Raw genomic sequence first — 23,482 nt, 5'->3', positions numbered from 1 at the left:
TTGAATGAGATTCACAATCCCAAAAGCTTGGCTTAATAAAATAGGGAAACGTTTTCCCCGATTCCTTAGGGCAGGTGTTCTGAGGTCATGCTTAGTTGTTATAAAAGGGGCGTCCACACCATGCTGGTTTTGCAGGCACACAGAGTGTAAGAATTATGAGATCATGGGAGCCAGTATCAAGGTTCCAGGAGAAGCTAACGAGGCCAACGAATGTGTGGCAGGGTTGGAGTGCCTGTAGGGAGGCCCTAAGGACATAGTGAATGAAACTGTGAAGGCAAACTTCAAGCTTCAGTGGAGCTTCTGGATGTCGCCAAGAATGGGTTATCTACTGAGGAAACCACAGACGCCAAGTGGAGCACGACGGATGCTGTGTGTGCTGCAGCCAGGTCATGCCACCATGGGCCCTGGTTGCTGGATATGAACTTCAGGATACAGAGTTTGCTCTAGTAGGGTTCTAAGCTTGCCTGGGTCTAGTCTTCTTGTTCTCTGATCCTCCATTTTGGAATGAGAATATTTACTCTGTGTTACTGTGTAACAGACGTGACATGCTTTTTATTTTACAGGGGCTTACAGCCAAGGGCACGGCTTGAGAAGAGACTGCAGACTTTCAAACACTGAATTTCAGAACTGAGAACCTATCTCGCTTCCTGTCAATGCACACAGGGGTTGGCACCACATTTCAGAAAGTGTTCTTCCTCTCTGGTTCTGAAACACTCCCGGGTCTATTTACTCCATTACTTAATTCTCAATCTGTGGGGATGTAAGGATCCTCAATAATCAGAATGAGAAGAAAGTGTTCCTACTGCTCCAGCACATAGGAACAGACTCACACTTTTCTTGGTTACAGGTGAATAATCTCAATCCCTCAATATGGGCTCTTCTGTCCATTCCGCTCCCTACACTTCCTCCAGTACCTTTGGCCTCTATAGCTGAAGTCTCCAAAGTGACTAGCAATGGGGACGGAAAGAGAGAAGGTCCAAATGGTTGAACACTGCAAATGTTGATGGTACGAATGTGTGGATTCTCTGCAGGGTAGGGAACGGGCCCCGTGCATCTTCCAACTTTCCAGCAAGGCTGAGGCCAATGGGACAGTTCAAACTCATGCTGTACCGCCTACTTTGTAGGCCCCATTGAACATCTGTTTTCATTCCTTATTTTCAAAATCATAACAATATTTGTCATCATCTTAGTTGAAATACAAGAATGAAAAATAACTCTTTAAAGTTTCCTTTCAATATGTTGCCAGTGTTTTGAAATTTTGTTTAATACTTTTGATTATAAAGTGGCTGTTGAGTAAACACAGCATAGAACAATGCTGTAACCTTGACCTCTGCTGATCATCCTTCTCCTTTAGAGAGATTTAAGCATGCTTAAGATTTAAGCATTCTAAGAATTAACCTGTGTGCCCAGGAATGTGAGTACCCTGAGTAGTGGTCCTGGCTCATACAGTTGTCATGACCAAAACAAATGCATTGGAAGACTTGGATGTTCCAGAGCTTGGGAACAACAGGCCTCCTCTGCAGAATGGACAGGGAGGGGACAGGTTGCTTGCTGTTCTCAAGGAGGCTCAGAGTCTACAGGAAAGAGAGAGGCCAGCAAAGCCCAAGAACAGAACCATCCTTCTTTCAGGGAGCTGAATCCCTGACATGCAGTAGGGGTGTGGTCCAACATTATCTATCATTGTGATCTATTCATATGATCGCATCCTTGAGAAGAGGAGTCAGTGCACATATGGTGAAACTGGGAAGGGAAAGGACAGAGTTGGACTGATCATGACACAATTCCTGCCCTCTGTCTGCGTTCCTGCTATACCAGTATCCAGAAAGGTCAAGACTAGAGATTCAGACAGTAGAGGCACCAGGGGCCACTGCCCTATCAGAGTGCCCTATCACTCTTGTGACTCACCCTCTGTTGACTGGCTTTTCTTGTCCTAGGTTGGTCAGTCTTCCCTGTAACGGATTTTTATCCTTCAGGAGGCCAGCATGCCTACATGAGTACTTTGGAGGTACTGTGGTTGAAAGATGACTGGGACTTTCACAGGGACATGCAAAGTTCCTGTAGTGACTCTGGGACTCTTCCTGTGTGTGTAGAAAGGTCTGACACCAGCTCTTGGCCATTTCTGAGTGTACCCACTGTTCAGGCCGAAGGTGAACACTCAGCTCTTTCCTTCCAGCCACCCCTGTGGCAGTCTGTATGGGAAAGGGAGCTAGGCCTAGTTGCTACTCAAGGCTCATGTCTACAAGCTCCATAGTGCTTCATGTGTCTGCTGCGTTGGGTTCTGCAGAAGGGATGAACTTCTCTCGGTCCAAAGAATAGTCCTTGGGTCTTCTCAGGCTGACCAATATCAAGAGAGGCAACATGCAACTCAGAGTGGGTCAGAGAACCGTATACTACACGCCTACTCCCACCCCCAGTGGATCCATGGCATAGAGATCTGGAAGGGACATGGCCTCTCAGCATGCGGACCAAGGAAACAAATTGGGAGAAACCACAAGGCTCACCCTTCAAGAGGTTCATCATGTCCCTCTTGACACCTCATCTCCTTTCAGTGGCTGAAAACTCCCTGGTGGCTCCTAGGCTCAGTGTCTGCCGTGCACCAAATGCTGGAGACAGTCCCAGGTTCTTGGCCTGCGAGTACTGGGATAGGAGCCTGCAGGCTAGGGATGGGACACTTAAGTTCCCAACCACTCCCAGCTGGCTTGGGTAAGCTGGCACGTTAGTGAAACATTTCTTACATAGAGAAGCACCTTGACTTAGTTAGGCAAAGAGGAATTAGCCAATGGAGTAAACTCTGAGATTCTGTTGCCTTTGAGGACACTGGTCTAGCTGAGGCTGACGTAGGCTGCATGGGGAGTTTAGATGAGATACTGTCTGTGTACAAACACAAAACCTGGCTAACTCCCTAAATTCTAAGATGTTCCAGATGCCGGAAGACTCGCTGTCTCTGGTCAGATGCTCAACCAATCCAGGCCACCCTTCGCAGGCTCTGGAACTTCCCTCCTCAACAATTTTTCCTCAAGAAGGGATTAAGGGCAGGGCACTTTTGGGAAGCCCTGGGAACTCCCCAGCGGAGTTCTGCTCTTGGATTCCAAGAAAGTTCAACATGGAACCACCAATTCCTGAACATCACCAAGTGGGCACTTCACCTTCGTGATTCAGTGGTGCTTTCTAGCTGAGTGCCCTATAGCTTGGTGACAATACAGCTCTGTACCTGGTGGGTTGTCCTCTCTAGGCCAACCTGTACCCATTTAAGGATTCAAAAGTCACAAACCTCTATGGGAAATCTGGGAAGCTGAATCTCTGGAGACACTTACGGGGTTTCTCACATCTGAGCTCTTGTAAGAATGTGGGCGTCGATCAGTTACTCAGCTCTACAAGCTTCAAGGCCCAAGTGAAGGAGAACAAGAAGAGCATCATGCTGGCCAAGAGCTCTCTGCCTGTGAAAGAAATGCATTGCGCTCTGAAATGTGACTCTATTTTGAATTTGTGAAGAAAGCAGTCATTTGAAGTCACCATGGTGACTATCATGTACTGAGCACTCCAAGAAGTAGGTGCTAGATGCTAGGTTAGGTTCCTTATGAATATTGTCTCTGAGTCCATTCATGGCCTCAATAAAACAGATCTTGTTCCACAAGGAAACTAAGGCATTGAGTCGATGTGTCCCACTACATCCTTCTCCCCTGGTTTCACTTCATAACTTGGATGACCTAGAGCTCTCTGTTTTCTTGCCTCAGCTTCCCAAGTGCTGAGATGAAAAGTGTGTTCCATCAAGGCTAGCTATTGCTCGACCATCTTGTTGCCTGTATTGCTCGAAGGAGCCTCCATCTGGTCAGGGCAGAGCACTGTGCATAGCTTCTTCTTAGTGTTCTGACCTCAGCGATAGCTTCGGTGAGTCACAGTGATGTAAATGTAGATCAACTTGTAAGATCCTGCTGAGAATCTTAGGCCAATCAGGGCTTGGGCATCAGGACAACCAAGACCTGTGAGTCTGTGGTTTCTCGGTCTCTACTTTCAGCCTTCCACGAGCCTGTGGACAGTCTATTAAAGGACACTCATGTGGAATTGCCCCCAGGGACATTCTTCTAGTCTAATAAGGGTCATGGCTGATGTCTATTTACAGAGGGTGGAAGATGAACGTTCCCTTTGATGGGAAGTGAAACCAGCACTGAGCCCTAGGGTTTCTCATTTGCTCATATCTGAGCCAATAGATATCAAGCTAGGCCTTCCCATAGTCTCACAGAAGACTCCCTTTCAGGTGACTAGAGCAGGGCTGGGTGGATCTGCTACCTGTGGCTGTGTATCGCTGGTCTATTGGGACCCAAGGTTGCCAGCATGAGATGAAAGCATCACCCCATGGTAGCAATAAACAAGAACAGTCAACCATTTCTCATGGCTCCCAGCCAGGGTTCTGCAACTCCATCCACAACCAGACAACCATATTGGAACCGCTGTGGTTGGGTGTCACATGATCCAGACTCAGAGCCACTTCTTTGCCTGTTTTGTTTTTTTTTTTTCCCCCTCCTGGTAGGGAACCTGCTGGTATGTGAGAACATTCTCAGTGGCATCATCTGCTTCTTGGAAAACTTTCTGGAGAAGGTATGGCCTGCATCACCACAAGGAGACAACCTTCATAACCGTGGAACTGGGTTGCAAACCAAGGCCATTGATACGAGGTTGTTTATTCTCATGCCATTCTGGAAAGAAGCTCAGAGAGTAGAGACCAACAGCTCTGCCAAGAACAAAGTTAGCAAGATGAGATATACCTCTGCCCTATAGTTCTGGGGGTCTGTGCATCTCTTCACATTTATGAGATCGTCTAGTCAGAGCGAAGAAGAGTCAGAGTCCGTGCCTGTGCCGTGAGACCTACTTGCGTGTTACCGTCTTTCACACTACACTCAGAAGGAAAGACAAGGGTATCGCTAAGGCAGAGTTGCCGGGAAACAGAGTCCCCCAATAGGACCTTTGCACCAGGTGACTATGCTAGGGATATGTAGATGGCATAGGAGGGATGGAAGGCAGGATCCAGGTGGCAGGCTCTTTGGAACTCAGGACTCCTGGAACTCCAGGCTTGGTGGAGTCTATGAAACACAAGTAAAGGATTCCACAGGCAAACAGGCTGGACAGAGGCAACTTCCTACTCTTCCACATGTTTCATGGCTGCTGTTCAGGTCTCTTTCATAGTCATGTGTTCCCTAGGATCAACAGCTGCCAGTAACCCTTACCCACCTGTGGTTGTTGCAGCCACTGGTCCACAGGCTCCCATCTCCTCCAGTCGGCATGTTCCCTATTGTGACTCCTTAGCAAGGATTCTTCAACTTAAACTTTCCCATCCCCTGGCTTGAATACCATAGCAGGGCTTGACTGATTCACATGTAAGTTGAGGCTCAGGGCTTCAGTCCCACCATGGCTGGACTATGCAACTCCACAGAGATTCTTTAACCTGGGATGAAGGGTAGCTTCTTCTCGCAATTCCTTTGTGACACTAAAGTTATTTAATATGTAAAAATAAAGATTAGCAACACACCTGATGTAATTCAAAGTAGTTTTCAACGTGGGGACTGGAAGTAGTCTCTGTTCTCTAGGCGTTAACATGATTTGTGTCAAAGCTGAAGATACAGAATGTAGGTGTTTGCTCCTACCTTCAACTCTGTTCACATGAGGGAGCTGAGGAAATTCTTGCATGTGCAGTTACCTGATGCCTTAAGACCCTTGCAGACCTGCTGAGAATCTCCATGCTGGAGAGGCTGGGGAAGTGGGGCAAACTCTCCAGGTGATCCAGGTGGCCATGTTCTATAAACTATTCCTTAGGTCTTCCAGAAAATTCTACCAGGGAATAAGACGTCAACTTCCTTAATGCATTAAGATGTGACTGCACACACTTTCGGGAGCATAAGGCCTATGACTTCCTCCTCTAGAGGAAGAAAGGGATCTGTTGTTATCTTTCAAAGGTGGGATATATAAGGACCAGAAGTTGCCTCTTGATATTAGAGGTGCAGGTGGTCATACGTTTGCTTTAAATTTGTCTATGTTCCATATGGCCTTGTCCTGAGAACACCTTTCCTTCATAGCTAAGTTTCTAGGAGTGGCCACCAGCCGTGCTGATTCTGTTCTCTGGCTTCCCTCCTTCTTTGCAATACTGGAAGCTGCGAAGCACATCTCCATGGAAAGGTTTCTGCTGGCTTCTCGGAAACCCCTCTCCTTCCATGTCTCTTCTCCAAGAACTTCTGAGGATCCTCTTCAACACTGGGCACATGTTCTCACCTGTAGACCACCTTGAGCACAGCAAGGCCGTATTCTTGTCTTACATCCTATGTGGTGCCTAGGGATATCTCCTTCCACAATAATCTTCAGGTTCATCTACAGGATCCAAGAAAAGGGGTTCTGGTACCCCTTTCACGTCACTCTCCAGGTAGAGGTTTGCCTGCAGTCTGAATCTCGGGTCTCCCCTTCCTGTGCTGGGTGTGAGCAGCCCTAGGGCTGTGTGGTCTGTACTTCATCTCTGGGTGTCGCAGAGAGAGCTTTCTATTAGACTCCACTAAGAATTTTGCTCAGTTTGGAAGAACCATTTGCTCTTTCAGTCCTGGGTCTGGACACCTGGTTCCGGGATAGTTGTGGCAGTCGATCTTGATGGGCATTGAGCCTTGTTCTGAGAGTCTTCCATAGGACTCCCTAAGAGCCAGGCCCAGGAGCAATTACGGCCACCGGAACTCTGTGGGTGTTTCTGCCTTCTTCCCGTGGAAGTGCTGCCTCCAGTCACAGAGGGACAATGTGTCCTCATTTTCCCGAGTCCCTCTGCCTCTGAACCCAGTAACATGAAGCAGTTCCTTGTGTTGGCGCTGCCTCGACAAGCCAGCTGCTTCACACAGCCAGGAAGGTGCCAACTTTTGTGTCGTGCTATCAGAATGGAATGTTTTAATTGAGATATTTAGCTAAGATAAACACGACTTTTCATAATGCCTCTCTCTCTCTCTCTCTCTCTCTCTCTCTCTCTCTCTCTCTCTCTCTTTTTCTGGAAAAGTGGGAGGCAGGCTTGGAGGATGGGGACATGAGAGAAATTGCAAAACTGAACAGAACCCTAGGCAGAAACTGACTAGGGCGGATGTGACCAAATGCTTGCGGGAAAGCATGCTGCAGGGCAGGCAGGGAATTCTTGGCTCTCTGTCGGGATCTAGGAATGTCCTGGGTGGCTGGCTCCTGGCCTTTCTGTAGTGGAGGTGGTAGAGACTGGGGAAAGGGTAAAACCTGGAGCAGCTCTGGTGCTCCACAAGGCAGGGAATTCCTGAGAGATACCTAGGGAGTCCTCAGGCCGTCTTCTCAGTGTACACTTATAACCAGGCACTTTCATGACAAATGGGTTGCACATATGTCTCCCTGGGGTGTCTGTAAATGTGTAATATTAGGAGTTGGGGGAGGGAATAAAGAGCCCCCCATGTGTCTTAGGAAGAAGGGACAGAGATGTTTGCCTCAATCTCTTCTGTACTAAAAAGAAACTTTGTAAGCACTGAATTTTAATACAGTTGCTTTTAAAAAGGGCTGAGTCCCCCCAGGTAAATGCCCAAACAACACAAAAGAGTCATCAGGGGTAGTTCAGGGCAGGTGGATGGCTCCACGTTTATCTTTATCAAATGAAGCTTTAGAGTGTTGATCACACACTAAGGGAGGAGCAGGAGGTCAGCTCGCTGGCTCTGCTCATGAACCTCGTGATGCCTGAAGCTGCATCCAGCTTGAGAAATTCCCAGCCAGCTGGTGGAGAAGTCTACCCCCTTCACCATCCACCGAGGGGAGCCACAGGTACCGGTGGCTGGGTTAAAAAAGGGCGGTCTAGACATGTGGTTTGGAAAATCTCATAAGGAATTCGGTGAGGCTTTGCAAAGTACAAGTCAACATCTGAGTGGAAGGCACAGCAGCTCCACACTTTAACATGCAAACAGTCTCGGCCAAATGCAGTCCTTTCTGGCTTTGGATGGATGAGCCACGGGATTTTCTTATACTTACACTGAGAGCAAAGAAAATGCTATACAACATGACTACATGAGAAAACCATAAGAACATTAGAGAGATCGTGTTTAAATAAACTTAATAGTAATATAACAACTGATGGATTTAAATGTGCTGGTTATGATAGAAGACATGTTTCCATTGCTCTACTACTCTATGGCATGTTAGATTAGATACTTTTGCACATGTATGTATGTATGTATGTATGTATCACAAGAATGAGAAAGGCAACTTAAGGAAGGGTTTATTTGGGCCCTCACCTTGGAGGTACAAATCCATCACAGTGGGGAAGGCATGGCAACATGAGTATAAGAAAACAACCAGTTACATGGCACATGTGGTCAGTCTATAACTCTCTCTCTCTCTCTCTCTCTCTCTCTCTCTCTCTCTCTCTCTGTGTGTGTGTGTGTGTGGGGGGCAGGGGCCTAAGAGAAGCTGCTGCTTATAAATGTCCATCCTGAGGTGGCATCACTGTGAGAAGATCCCCCAGTGAAAGCGACAGGCTTGGGCTGGGGCCAGATGGAGGGCCCATGGGGCACAGCTTTGGGATCTGAGTGGGATTAGCCTCAGCAGCTGTAGGTTACGCTTGTTGCTACTGACTCTGCCTGATAGAGAAGCATTAAGAGCTTGCCCAGGCTCCTTGTCCCCAGCCTCATCCTCCTGGTGAGCTGTGGCCCGTTTTTCCAGTGAGAGGCCGAGGCCCCAGACTCAGGGCAGCTGCAGGCACAGAGGGAGAGGTCTCTTTCCTCTCTTCTCTGCATTAGTTCCCGGCCTGATTAAGCAACTGGCCTAGTGTATGTTGCTTATGGAACTGGAGGGTTCCTTCCTCAGACACGGGCTAACCACGTTCTGCTCTGAATATTAACTCATCGTGCAGCGGCCACACTACTGCTGATGGAAGCGAGTGAGTCTGTCTCCCGATGGCAGTGAGTGAGTGAGTGCTACTCAGGCAGAAAGTTCTGGAGGAAGAGGCAGGAGGCCCAGCTTCTAGGCTGCCTCTGTCCTCAATTTGGTTTATAACCTTAAGTTCAGGACTACCGCCTGATCTCTGCTGGCAGTATGGGAGCACAAGGGGTTCTTGGCTTCCAATCTTAATCTTCAGGAGGTATACATAGCCCTTTTCCAAGGTGCCTGTTATACTCTGTGCTCCACACCCCTGTGGAGGGGAGGGGGGCTTTCCAGGGATGAAAGGAGGAGTCAAATCCTTGCTTCTGGAAGCACAAAAACACCAGCTCCAGGAGACATAGCCAACCTTACTTCCTGTTTCCTCTGCTGGGTCCAATCAGCAACCTTTTTTACCCTGAGTAGTGGGTGGGGCTTACATCAGTTCAGCCCCAGGGTTCTTGACAGTATCCTTGGAGGGTGGTGACCTGAAGGGCAGAAAAACACTCTCTCATCAGGTATGAACCTGCAGCCCTTCGGTGAAGGCAGGCTGAGGCAATTTTGAAAGGAATGAGCGCAGCTGTGTTCCATGAATAAGGGCGTTGCAACGGCAGGTAATTTTCACATACTACTATTACTACATTTCCCTTTCTCTCTCTCTCTCTCTCTTTAGCACTTAAAATTGTAAAAGTCTTTGCTCATAGGTCACGCCAGAACAGGAGCCTGGAAACCTTTGGTCTGACTTCACTAAGGTCCACACAGCAGCTCAGTCCCAGCCCATCGGCCAAGGCTCACCCTGGGTGACTATGGTCAGATGCTTCTCACAAGTGTGAATAGCATCCCAATGTTGGTTCACAGGAGAAAGCATCAGGGCATGCTCTAGGTGCAGTGAGAGCTCCTTGGGGCTCTGCCAGCCTTGAGGACTAGGATTCTTACTCCAGATTGTAAGAAAGCAAAATTGTAACAGGAGGAGACAGCCCAAGGAGGTTGTACCTGTTGTACTAGGAAGCGGGGGCCAACTTAGGGGTTCTCAGGGGCCCTCCATGTCCAGCCCAAGCACAGCCTCAGTAGCTGACAGTGTTTCTTATGAATGGAAATGTTCCCATCAGCCTGTAGGGTAGGCAGAGCCTCCATGTGTATTTCAAAAAATAATATTGTTTGGACTGATTCTCTGGGCTGGACAGAACCATGTAGCTGACAGGAAGGGGTAGGTGTCAAACATGGATGGGTAGTGGGTTATGCCTTGTCTCATTGGTCTGTGTGAAAGTTTGCTTTAGTCCTAAAATCTAGAAATTACCCATCCTTTGTGAGTTGAGTCCACATAGGGCTCGGCTTATTGAAGAGCAGGCAAAAGCTGGGTTCCCGGGTGCCGGGAGGGTCAATTCACAGGCCTGAAGCAGGCAGTAGGCCGGCCCGGGGTAGTCAGCAAACCTGGCACAAGGCTGCCAGAGAACATTCCTGAAGGGGGTGGTTCCCTGGCAGGAGCATGCTGCCTGAACCCCCAGGGTACACTTTCTAAATCAGGATAGAGAGGAGAATAAATAACTTGTAGTCAGGAGCCCTTGGGGCAGCCCAGCACTTGAAGTTTGCTGCTGCCAGCGTTTGTTCTGGCTTATTCTTTCCCCTACCCCCCACCCCTGACTCATTTCTGTTTTCTAGGAGGCAGCAGAGACCATGAATCTCCTAGGCCCCCAACCACATGCTCTGAGCCCTTGTTATTGTATCCATGTTGGCATCTATGCCCAGTGTTGTGTGTACAAGTGCATAGCCATACTCGGTCAGCCTCCTGCTCCCTGACACCCCCACACGAGGCTTTCATCAGACACCCACATATAGGAGCTTCATTTCATGTCACTAGTCTAAATATTCCCTTATGAGCGGAGTCCTAAACAGGAGCCCCACCATCAGGAAAGGTGTCTACCCCTCTTCCCTTAAATATCTAGACTCTGTTAAGCCAAGGCACTTTGAGTCAATGTCCCCATTGAAGTAGATGGTGCCTGACACCAAGAGCTATCTCTGTTGAGGTAGATGGGAGAGATTTCTTCCCTCTCTTGTCTTTGCTGACTGTATTGAACTTGAAACTCGGGTTGGTTAGACAAATACACGCCTTAGGGTAACATCCACCTCTCAACTAGGAGGCCGAGTATGCTGTGATCATCCTACATCTGTGTTGAGACTCACTGTAGTTCTCACCTCTCTCCATCCTGGAAAAGTACTTGTCCTAGGTAGAGCCAATGAGCTTTGCAGAGCCGTATGTGCTAAGACGGGAATTTTTATTTTCTGATCTCGGGACAGAGGCCTCTAGGTCTCTAGAACTGGTCATGGTGTATTTGGAACTAGTCCACACATATGCCAACACCCATGTCTCCTCACCACGGCCCTCAACAGTGGCCCTAGTCTTTGTCATATGCAAATATTTAGGGATGAGCCTCCGAGTCCCACAGCAAGAGCAACGGTGAGGACATGGAGCAGAGAATTAGCATGTCCCGTGTTTTAGTGTGCAGAGCACGTGTGTATGGCAAGCATGGCTTTGCTGAGGCCTTTTGCTGCAGTTTGTAGAGAATCAAAACTCAGGGTCACTCACACATGTTTTCAAACTTAAAGGTCAGCCATGGGCTTCCCTGAGCTTTGTAACTTACAGCCCTGTACAGGAAAGCTGCACTGTGAGTGTTGACCCAGGCCTAAGCCTCCTCCTCTCAGCCACACAGCAAAGAGCTCTTTAGCCAGACAGAGGAGAGGTCCGCCAGCCACACAGTTGAGACGGACCATCCGTACAGACAGTTGAGAGGTACATCAGCCAGACAGTTGAGAGGCCCATCAACCACAAAGAAGAGAATTCCAGTGGAGCCCAGGTTTGTGTAAATATTTACTGGGCTGTTTGGGCTACTGTGATCTGGGCTGTTGACGCATCATAAAACAAGCTTTAAAGTGAATTGGCATACTCCTGAAAAGGAGCAGCAGAGGCCCTGGCATGTAGAAGCCAGTCACATCTCCTGTTCTGCAGGCTGCAGAGGAGGAATGCTGGGTCCTGCTCTCCTAAGTGGGATGGAATCCCTGAACCTTCAGCACAAGAGGCTTGTACTTACCTGAGCAGCTGCAAGCTTGCCTGATGAACACTCCTCGTTCCCGGCCTCATGCTTTTGGAGTCAGAAGGACCTGGGTAGTAGGAGGAATTGATTAGGTTTGTTACCATCTCCAGTGATGGGGTACTCTGCTGTGTGCATCAGTGGTGAGACTGTCCCACTAATCCTGAGAATCTGTGGGGAGTGGTAGTGCTTCCAGGGTGCAGTGGGTGGCCTTTTGGGTTTTCTCAGCAAGAACTTACAGAAGCATCTGTTGCAAGCCGGTCTCAAGAAGCCTCTAACATTCTCATGCTTTGGACACTGCTGAAGATTAGATACAATAATGGTGGGCCACAAGCACCTACATTTGCCACGTGTGATAATGGGACCTTGTGCTTATGTGGGTACGTGAAAATATTGTGTGTACATACTTGTATATACAACATAAATCCCATGCCCGTGCATGTGTGTGTATACCTGAACACACGTGTAAGTTGGGTACATACACACATGTACATGTGAGACTGTATACTTGTGTATGGTTGTGATTTGTATGAACTGTGCACACACATTCTTGTGTGTGTGTTGGGCAGGCTAGGCAGGCTCCCTCCTCCAGAGCCTGTGCTTGGTCTTAGAGGAACAAGGTACAAGGGCATCTGTCAGGGAGGACCTTGGAGCTGCTCCCAAGACACAAAGACCCAAGTGCCTGGCACACAGTCGACCTGTTGATTTGCTTGTAAGCTTTGGAAGTAGCCAGTGTAGAGCTGGCTAACTAACTCCACATGCTTGCAGAGGGAGTTCAGAGACACCAGGACAGGTGGGAATCATGGCCACAGCCACGCTGACAAAGGGACAGTTCTGCAAGTCGTCTCTGATAACAAAAGCTGAAAAGCTTCCTCTCCCCTTCTTGTCTCTGTCCTCCTGCTCTTTGTCCTTTCCTCTGCCTGTCTTCATCTCTTCCCTTCCCTCTAGAGTCTGAAGAAGTCTCTACCATATCATTTGTCACTTGGTCTCTGACCCTAAGGACAGCCATGGTTCTGGGGACAGCAGAGGACCAAAGGAGGTTTGAGGCCCATGTTTTCAGCACTGAATCAGACATGGAGCATGGCAGCTCACTGTCTCCTTTCCCTCTGTCTCTGTCTCTGAATGTCTGTCTGTCTCTCTGATTCTTTGTTTATCTCTTTCTGTCTTGGTCTATGATTATCTCTCTGTCTCTCTCCTTGTCTCTCTGTCTCTATTTCTGCCTGTCTCTATCTCTCCACTTATTTCTCTTTCTTCTTCTATTTCCCCTGTCTCTGTCTTTGCGTATCTCTCTTCCCGTCTGTCTCTCTCTCTCCTTTGTCTCTGTTTCAGTCTCTGTCTGCATTGTCTTTTATCTGCCTATTTTTGGCTCTGTCTTGCTTCCTGTCTTCGTCTCCATCGCTGTCTGTTCTTCTGTCTGCTCCTCATTTGTGAGTCAGCAGGAGGATGACCAGCAGGGAGTCCTGGAGGGTCTGGACTTATAGCTGCCTTTGGGTTCTATGACTCCCCTGCCTTTACCTGCCCTTTCGTTCAGTGCGTCTATATTTCACTCACATGGGATTGGTTGCTTATCCTGATAACAACCTGTAACCAACTTCTGAACTGACAGAGGAGAAAACTTACTGATTTGACTTGTGCAGGACCAATTTCTGTTTCCATCTGGGTCCGCTGCAAGTGTCGCCTAGGGCAACAACTGGGTGGACACTAGCTCTATGGAGAGTAGAATTTCTTGTTCTTTCAACCCCATCTGCAGACTATAAGCAACTCTTAGAGCTGAGACACAGAAGCCATTTGGTTGGAGTAGGAAAAGAATGGAGTAATGAGCGTCTAGTTGTCTCCCCAGAAAGACATTGATTCCAGTGTCCGTTGTAGGCAAGGACTGCTGGTGAAGGGTCTTTACCTAACACAATATGTGCTTGCTATATCCAGATACTACCTTCCCCTCCCATGTACCTGCTGGCAGAGGCCTGGCCACTTGTGGACAATCTCCCATGGCTCTCTACCTACTCATCTCTGAAGACCCTTTAAATTAGAAGACCCAAGGAGAGACCTGGCTATGATTGGAACATGCAGCAGATGGTACGAGTTTTGGAGCTGGCTGGGGATATGAATTGTGACCTGTGCCACAAGGAATATCCACGCGACAGCTTCGTGTGTTGCTCACCCTTGAGTGTTCAGGACAGAAACTAGTTCTCAGCTACCACGTGTTGGAATACAGATGTCGCTGACATAGTAGCTCCCTGTGTGGAGCCAACAAGAGTTGGCCAGTGGAGATGTGCCATCGAGGATTACTGAAGTGCTCTGAAGTGCCTCAGGCTATTTTCATCACCAGCCTGTGACCCATCTGTCCTGTCTCCCAGGCACATGAACACACCTGACAAGCCCCTGTCCCTTCATGTACCTACCTGAGTACTTCCACCAGAGCAGGCAGGCCCAGGGGCAGGTGTTTGGCACTGGGTGCCGCTGTGGAATTTGCTCTATAGAGATGACTCAGCATCCAAGCATGTGCGGCCCAGTGCCAAAGGCCCATGGCAGGGATGTGGGCTGCCTGGGCAGGTTCCACTGGTCCAGGCATTACTGAGAATGTTCTACCAGGTTCTCTGAATGTGTCTTGGCACTGGATCTGGTCTCCAAGTGAAGAGCCCCCAAATCCATTCCAAGGCTTCATCTGAGCAACTTCTCTCCATAGCCCCAGGTTATTCCCGCTCCCCACTGCTTCTGTGTCCCCCCTCCACTATCCATCACTGCCTGGCTTGGGACATCCAAGGTCTCAAAGTCAGAGAAGCAATTCCCAAAACACAGGAAACATGATTTGTCACCGCTTCTGAGTACCAGAGTGCTTCTTAGAGGTCTTGCTGGACCGGGCTAAGCATCACTGACTTCCCTCCCTGCCTAGCCAGAGGCCCATGGCTTCGTGCTGAGTCAAGACTTGTGGCATTATGACTAAGTTAGCTACTTTTCTGTTGTGATAAAATACCATGACCAAAGCAACTTAGAAGAAAGCATTTAATTGGGATTATGGTTCCAGACAAACAGATACACCCAGAGAGTTGACTTTTCGGTGATTCTAGAGCATATCAAGTTGACTCAACAGATGAGTGTTTTATAGGGAAAGGGGTTGAACTAAGCCTGAATTCCATATCAGGGTGTACTTCACAGCAAAGGCCATGAACAAAACCTGGATCCCACATCACAACAGAGAGGGATGGCAGGAGCCTGGATCCTACATCATTGCAGAAAGGGATGCCAGGAGCCTGGACCCCAGTAATCAGTGTGCTGTTCTCTGCAGCTTCAATCTTTCTTGGAGAGGGAGAAGAAGCACCTGGATACAGACCACTACCCCCTGCACCTATAATACACTCTCAGGTCACCCTATGACCCTATGGGTCCCTTTAACATCACTATGGACTCATCCTCCGAGGTCACTGACAACACTGCAACTCCGGTGCAGGATGTTGAGGCAAAGAGGGACCGGGGTAGGGGCTGCCTTTTGAGGATGGAACTGTTTACTTCCCACAGAAAACAGGACCCTTGGGACCCTTTTCTACACTCTATAATATGAAGGGCCCTCATGCATTTTCAGTATTTCTATCTCTGTCTCCCAGTATAACTTAACTTACTATCTCAAAATACAATGGCATGCAAAGGCGTTCTTTTAACCAACAGTAATGAAATAGCATGTGTCTGTATTTATGGGCTTATCCTCACTGCTACCATCAACATCATCTTTGGATATAAAAACATTAAGCTGGGCTGTGGTGCCACATGCCTGTCATCCTAGCTCTTTGGAGGCAGAGACAGGCAGATCTCTGTTTAAGGCCATCCTGGTATAGAGAATGTTCCGGAACAGTCAAGGCTACACAGAGAAACCCTGTCTCAAAAACAAAACAAAACAAAAAAGGACAAAAAAAATTTAACTAACATAGTCTGTGCACATATTTAAAATATGTGACAAAAACAAAAAACCTCCAAAATAAAAAAAAAAAACACCAAAAATAAAATAATAAAACCTCCTGTCCATGTACCTCATTTTTGTACACTGGAGAGATACTAGCAGAAACACGTACCCACGTGCTCATGTACTTACATACTTACACACACAACACACATGTACTCATGTAAACACAATGCATTTACACTAACATTCATATTCTACACACACTTAGATCTATCTACTTAGGTAACCCTCACACTCTCAAACACATGCATCCATACACACACTCACACTCATGTTCAGCTCACTCACAATCACTCGAGCACACTTTGAACACGCCTTCACACTCACCCCTTCTCACTCACTTGCGCTCACGTGCGTCTGTGAATGAATACTCACTCACCACGTACTGTAATATCACACCAAATCATAAGGCTGGGACTGCAGAAATGGCTCCTGACTTCACAAACATTGTCATCTCCCTCACGGACTGATAGTTCATAGAGCAGCTTTTAAATAGTACAGCCTCCATTGATAACTAGAGGAAGGGAAGAAGAAGAGGAGAAAGGAGAGCAGGACAGATCAAGTCAGAACCTAACTTTCTCTGACGCAATTTGTGGTGCAGCCTGGGGCTGCTGTGTCACGTCTCACTTCCCTTGCTGCTAAACGGGGCACACGTGTGACCAGAACACTTGCTGCCAGGGCTGTTAGCACAGAGGGTGGAGTCAAGATCATGATTAATCTTCCTGCCTGGCATTTTTGGAGGGGAATATCACATTGTGATTTAAAGCAAGGAGGCTGGGGTCAATGGGCTTGAAATAACTGGCCTCGACCAACATGTTTGACCTGTCTGAACCTTGACCTCCTATGTACACTTGAGAACAACACCACCATATCCAGCAGGAGCAGATGAGTGCATTGTGTAGTGTGAGCAGCACAGATGAGCATTGGCACGACAGGCCTTGACAGTGCACAGTGGACAAACCACACCATTATGTAGCAAAGGGTATTGGTCTAGACCTTTATCACACCGAGGCCTTCCTAGCCACAGACACCTTACCTTGTACAGCTCAACTGAGTAGGTCCGGTCCCACTGCAATGCCTGTTCCCAGTAGGCTTTGAGAGACTTGGAAAGACTATCTAGAGCTCTGTGAGGAACGACAAAACTTCTACCCTGATAATGGTGCAGGTCCTTTGACTGGTGCCTCCATATGTACAGTAGGGACTAGGATCTGTGGACCTCAGCCCCTGGCCTATGGGGACATAAAAGGCCTCGGGTACAGGAGTGAAATGACAAAGGAGAGTCCTGAGAACAGTGAAGGCACTAGAGAGAGCTAGAGCCCATGGGAGGAGGGACTTAGTCTGAGGAGACAGGCCCCTGGTATTTCAGGAGAGCCATGGCTTCCCCTTAGCATGTCTCTGCCTTGTGTATGCTGAGACCAAGACTCTGGCTGCCCATTCTGTCCAAGAGAAAGGATTCACATTGTTACACACGTGTCCTTCTTAAAGGAACCTCTTCACTGAAGATCCGTGGGAGGCCTGAGGGAAGTGGTGATGGCATCCACCTAGGGTTTGCCTTGTGGAGGATCTGGTATCACCTACTTCCTTGTCCAAAGTACCTCATCTGTTCAGGATGCAGGACTAGAGCAGCCCAGACTCCCTTAAGCTGAGACACATGGGACTTTCTTCTAGCTGACTTATGATGCCCTGTATTCATTTGCCCCCAATGCTAACTCTAGCCAATCTTCCCAAGCCTTGTGAAGCCTACTGGGATCAGACACTGTAGTCCTCCTCCCCTCCAGGGTTCTCACCTGTCTTCCCATTGGGTGTTCAAGGAAATCGGGATTAAGATATGCACATCTGCAGGGTCATTACCTGCTTTCTCAGTGGCCTCTGGCATCACTAATACTATTTAAGATGACCATGTATATTTGAGCCATCTGTGCTTAATATTACCCCAAAGAAAGAAAAATCTGAAAAAAAAGGGAAAAAATTAAGATAAGGGGCCGGAGAGATGTCAGTCGTTAAGAGCACTGGCTGCTCTTCCAGAGGACCTGTGCTCAATTCTCAGCACCCACATGGTAGCTAACAACCATCTGTAACTCCAGTTCCAGGGGTTCTGACATCTTCAGACATACGTGCTGGCAGAACACCAATGAACATCAAATAAAAAGAAATGATTTTTTTATAAAAAAAATAAAACTACCTTTTTGTTCCTTTATAATCCTTCATTTCTAAGAAGACAAAGAGACATATTGTGAGCTCTAATGTCCTGACTCAGCAACGCCATTTACACGGCATGGAGTGACAGTGACCAACTGGTGGCACCGTGTGGAAATAGAACTCTGTGTCTCCAAGGGAATTTCCTAATATCCCCGAATTCTAAGTGGGAACTAGTTGTCACTTGAAGGGTCAATGACACTTATTTCTGGCAAAGTTGCTCTTTCAAAGTTCCGTAATCAGCAATAAACTTTGTATATAAAAAACAACTTCAGTTGCTTGCTTTGATATGTGATCTACTAAAATCCAAGGCCAGATCCCAGTGAGGCTTCTCAAAGAAAAGGCCTTCACTTCTAGTCCATCATCTAATCAATACCCCTGTTAAAACAAGGATTGTTTTATGGTTAATAGTCACTTTGAATTTCCCATTGTCCCAACTGATTGATATAATTTCTTAGTTATTTCTCATAATAAAATTTCTCTTTAAAGGCCTTATTTGTCCCAGACAAGAGATAAGAAAACTGAATCCACAGAACAGTTAACTAACTTGCCCAAGCTCAAATAGTTGGTAAGAGTTTGAATTCAAATCTGCTGGCCGTATCTGGAAATGTCTATGAGGACGTTTACAGAATGGGTTAATTGGGAAGGGAAGACCCACCCTAATTTGGGTAACACAATTCTGTGGACTGTGGTCCTGGATTGTATAGAAAACAGAGGGCAGGCTGAGCTTTCATTGCTTTCTGACTCCTGGTTCCAGATGCACCGTGACCAGTAGCCTCACGTTCCTGGTGCCTGCCGGGATGCGCAGTACTCTAGAACTGTAAATGCCAAAATAAAACCCTTTCCTCCTTAAGTCGCTTTTGTTATACACTTTGTTGAAGCAATGAAGAAAGTGACTCAGGAAATTGGTAATGACAAGTCTGGCTGTTGCTGTTGTTAACCTGACCATTTTGGTTCTTAAGGCTTTGGAACTGATTTCCTAGGGAAATGGGGAAGAACTTTTGGCTAGAAAATGCCCTAGAACCCTCCAGACACAACTTAACAGAGTGTTCTGGTGGGAGTTCGGAGTGCCAGCCTGCCAAGAGAAATGTGACTAGTAGAGCCCTAGTTCATGAGGTTTCAGAGAGGAACACCTTGTGCAGCTCTTTGGAACTCTTTGGAACTCTCCGGAACTCTCCGGAACTCTCTGGAACTCTCCGGAACTCTCTGGAACTCTTCGGAAATTCAGGTTATATCTGGAGAAGAGTCTGACTGCCTTTTCCTGGTATCCTGAGGACTTGAATAAGGCCAAGTTCAGAAGTAAAGGACTAATTTGTCTGGTAGAGGAAAAGTTCATGATGTTTGGGGGGGGGTAGGAGAGAGGGGAGGGGAAGAGGGGAGAAGGGAGACAGAGATGAAAAGAGAACACACACACACAGAGAGAGAGAGAGAGAGAGAGAGAGAGAGAGAGAGAGAGAGAGAGAGAGAGAGACCAAGAGACATAAAGAGAAGAGCAGGAGCAGAAATTTAAAAAAAAGTTGTGCACTTTGACGGGCGAAAGTAACAAGCTTAAAGTTACAGAAAAGGAAGTTGTGAATGCAGATGTATTCATTAAGGAGTTTAGTACCATTAAAGAGAAGCCTGAACTTTCCACTGGGTCAATAAGAAAGATTCCCGAGGGAAAGACCCAATTTAAAAAAAATACATTTGTGAAAATGTGAATTCATTTGAAAAGAGTCTTTTCGTGTAACATACTGCTGAAAGAGTTCAATGCTTGAAATAATGGCATAAGAGCAAAAGGATCACCACAGCGTCCATCCACGGGGCTCTCCTGACAGCCGGACTGGGCAGTGTCACCTCTGAGGTGCTGATTTTGAAACCATGAACCATGTAAGACTAAGGGAGTCATCAAGTGTGGCCTCCAAACCCAGACAGTTGCTGAGGTCAGGCAATGTGTGGCAGTGTCAAAATTACTGTAGAAAGTCCCTAAGAAGCCATTACACGAAGCTTTGGAGAGACCCAAGCTGCAATGGAGACCCCACGATGTTGAAACTATCCGGACTAAGGAAATCTGCCGAGAAACCTTCATGTAAGAAGAGTCAGGCCCTGTGTGCTTCAGGCCATAGAGCTAGAGAGGTAGGGCTGTCTAAGCCCTTTGGAGGCCAAATGATTCCATTGTAAGCACCAAATGTCAGAGCTGAAGGGTTTATTGTTTTCCTTGTTGGGTTTAGGACTGAATTTGGTCCAATCTTACCTTCATAATGCCCTGATTCTACCCTTTAGTGATGGTAATGTTTATTCTCTGTCATCGCATGTTGAAAATAAATGATTTGCTTTTGATATTATAGGACCTATAATACAGGCTGATTCTCAGAAGAGACTCTGCACTTATATTTTTTCAAGGGTGTTGAAACTGTAAAATTTGTGGGAATTCTTGTAGTTGGGTTGAATGTATTTTGCACGGACATGGCCATGAGCCATTCAAAGCCATCATGTTTGGGTGTCAGGTTGACAAGATGTAGACTTGTCAACTTGATATTGTTGGCTTCACAGGATCTGACTCACCTAGAACACACCTCAGTATTTCTGTAAGAGGTTTGCAAATTAGGTTCATTGAGGTGGTAAGAAATACCCTAAATGTGGTCAGCATAGGCTGGGGGCCACACTCCATAAAAATGAGAGCTAGCTAGGCGCCAGTATTCATTGCTCCCTGCTTCCTAACTGCGGATATAACGTGATCTGTCTCAAGCTCCTACTGCTATGCTTCTGTGATGGACTGTGGCCCCTCAAACTGTAAGTCAAAACACATCTTCCCTCCCTAAACTGCTTGTGAGACGCATGGTGTTTTGTTGTCACAGCAACAAGAAGTAGTTAGGGAATCTATTCCACCCCCTTACCTCTCAGGGAAGTGGCTCTATTCTTTTCCATAACACCTGTAGTGGGAGAATTAATTTTTCACCATACATAATGAGGTAGCAGAACTTAACTGTTCTCTGTGGGATTCATGTTCTTTCTCGTGTCTTTCTCCACAAGTATTAAGGTTTGAATATCTCCTTTCCTAAGTCAGCTCAGCTTGCTGGTGCAGTTACAGGTCATCAGAGCTCCGTGGCAGATGTGACAGATGCTCTGTTTCCTTCAGTAGTTAGTGGATGAGCCAGCTTCATCCTTCTGGACATCAATGACGACATCACTACAGTATCACAATCCCGGTGCTGACTCAGCAACTTGGCGCCATTCCCCATGGACATCCAATGCTCGGGGGGGGGGGGGGGATCTAGACATCAGCTTTTCCTGTGGTGGAGTTCATCCTGCGTTCTCTCCTTACATACAGTGTGCTGAGTCGAAGAAGGCTCTTACAGAGGGGACATCTTGGAGAAGTTTTGTAGGATAAAGGGCAAAGAAAACCCACCAATCCCTGAACAGGAAAATCCACCAATCCCTGAGCTTGCCCATGCTCATGAATTGAAATCCCACCAATCTTCACCCTAGAAATCTCCACCCTGGAATGCTCTCCCCCACCCCCCAAGAAATCCTATATAAGCCCTGCCTTTGCTCAGTTCCCCCTGCTTCTTGCCTGAGCAGAAGCAGCCACCATCCTGGGTTTTTTTCCTTCTCAATAAATTTCTCGTATGAGGTATATTGTGCAGTGTGACTTTGTGGTAGTCCTTGGCTCTCGATTGTCAGGATATCTCTCAGAGCAGAGCTGTAACACTTCCAACGGGGAAACCATCGCCTGCTAGAACAGAACTATAACACCTACATTGGGAAAACCGTCTTCTGCAGCAGCCAGAGCAGAGCTGTGACACTTCTGTAGTGAGAGCCTTCCCTTCAGAGCTGTAACACTTACAAGCTTGGTGTAGAATCACTAAGAATAGCAGCATACAGGAATCATTGCTGTCCCTGCCTTCAGTTAGGGCAATCCACCAAACTTACATGAAGAATGGCTTCCTGAGATTCAGCACTGGTTACCAGGACAGCAAACAAGGCTATCCAAAAATGAAGGCTCCCTAGACCTTAAGTCAATGAAATTAAGTCTACTTTTAACCATAGCCAATCATGCACTATGATAGTCTTGATATTGAACCACTTAAAAACATAACTTTTAGACCAATAAGAAAAACCCTAGGTCTTGGAAGAGTCAGGTGCTTCTTTAGATTGAGGAAGCTGAGGAAGAACCTTAGGGGGTAAATCCTTGGTTTGGTACCTAGTGATGTAGGATTTTAGGTGTGTACCTGTGAGGGCAGGCAGACCTTAGTGACCACCTCAACTCTTGATCCTGCCCACAGTGCTAACTCTGGGCAGGGGGTGGTTCTTTAACCATACATACAGACCCCCTGCCTCTCTCACCTTCTGTCTTAATGAATTTTTTTTCTCACGCACAGGTATGTGAGAAAGAACCAGGGAACCATACTTACGTCTATGTTTTCTCTACTGCAGATACTTCTTATAGTAAAGTCATCGAAACCAACTAGACAAAGTCTCCTCGACACAATCTTTGCTCTCTGTCTTCATTCCCCAGTGACTGACTGCCACCTTCACCACCGGCCTTCAGGCCTCTAACGTGACCATCCTCTGTTCACATTTATCACCACCTGATGATAAAACACAAACTCCTTAATATGCAGATGAGCCAGGAATCCCCATGGCTTCCAGTCTATATCTATTGTGGGTGTCCAGAGCCCAGGGCATGGTATCTCCCAGGTACACACCATGGCTTTATGGTCCATCTTCCTGGAGAAAACGTGCCTTCTAAACTTGGATTCAATCTTGAGCCTACGAGAACTTTCAGGCTGGTTCTGACATGAAATGTGCAAGTCGGAGCTCTCCTCAGGTACCGTCTTTCCCTCTGAAGAAGCTGCTTGGCCTCTTTTTCTTTCTAGCTGGCACAGCCACCGTGTTGCTTTGCAGCCAGCAGATAGGGTTGTCCCCTGTAGAGTTCTTTTGTAGAAGGAAGCAATTTCCCCCAGTCCCTGCCTCTTGTGCAGGCAGAGTATCCCACTCTGGCACCTCCAACCTCTCTCCCTGACTGTGAGCTTCCCAGCATGCACTGCGTCCTTCAGAGCCCTAGCTCCTTACAGCATACAGGGATGGAAGTAATGACCCAGCAGTCAGCCTTGCCAAGTGTCCTCCTGGGCAAGGCTGTGGGACTTCACAGAGTGGATCCAGAATTTGTATCCTTTGCTCTGATATTCCTCCAGGCCAAGATAAGCAATGGGTTAGTACTCAGCCCAAGACATTACCAGAGCCATCTTTAAGGCCCTACCCTCCCATAGCCTGCCTTACAGCTTCTGTTTTGATTAATAACACCTTACACGAGTAGTTATCATCTGTTTCTTCTTTGAGCAGACAGGAGCTGTTTCCCACAGAGGCATCCTCAGGACCTGGC

At 47.3% G+C, this 23,482-nt stretch overlaps 2 long non-coding RNA genes across 2 annotated transcripts; one reads left to right on the top strand and one right to left on the bottom strand.

The window, feature by feature from the left end:
* Positions 1-530: 530 nt before the first annotated feature.
* LOC134485093 (uncharacterized) lies at positions 531-21,508 on the bottom strand. The gene is made up of 3 exons (XR_010062953.1): positions 21,084-21,508; positions 11,967-12,036; positions 531-3,437 (listed from the first exon to the last, which is right to left on the bottom strand). It is a non-coding gene; the product is annotated as an uncharacterized LOC134485093 (long non-coding RNA).
* LOC102550720 (uncharacterized) lies at positions 9,338-21,733 on the top strand. Its single transcript, XR_350072.5, has 3 exons — positions 9,338-9,494; positions 11,885-12,061; positions 13,893-21,733. It is a non-coding gene; the product is annotated as an uncharacterized LOC102550720 (long non-coding RNA).
* The last annotated feature ends 1,749 nt before the right edge of the window (positions 21,734-23,482 follow it).

The sequence above is a fragment of the Rattus norvegicus genome, chromosome 1, assembly GCF_036323735.1.
Source record: "Rattus norvegicus strain BN/NHsdMcwi chromosome 1, GRCr8, whole genome shotgun sequence".
Lineage (NCBI taxonomy): Eukaryota > Metazoa > Chordata > Mammalia > Rodentia > Muridae > Rattus > Rattus norvegicus.
Note: the sequence above shows the minus strand (reverse complement) of the source record. Positions and strands in the feature narration are given on the sequence as shown.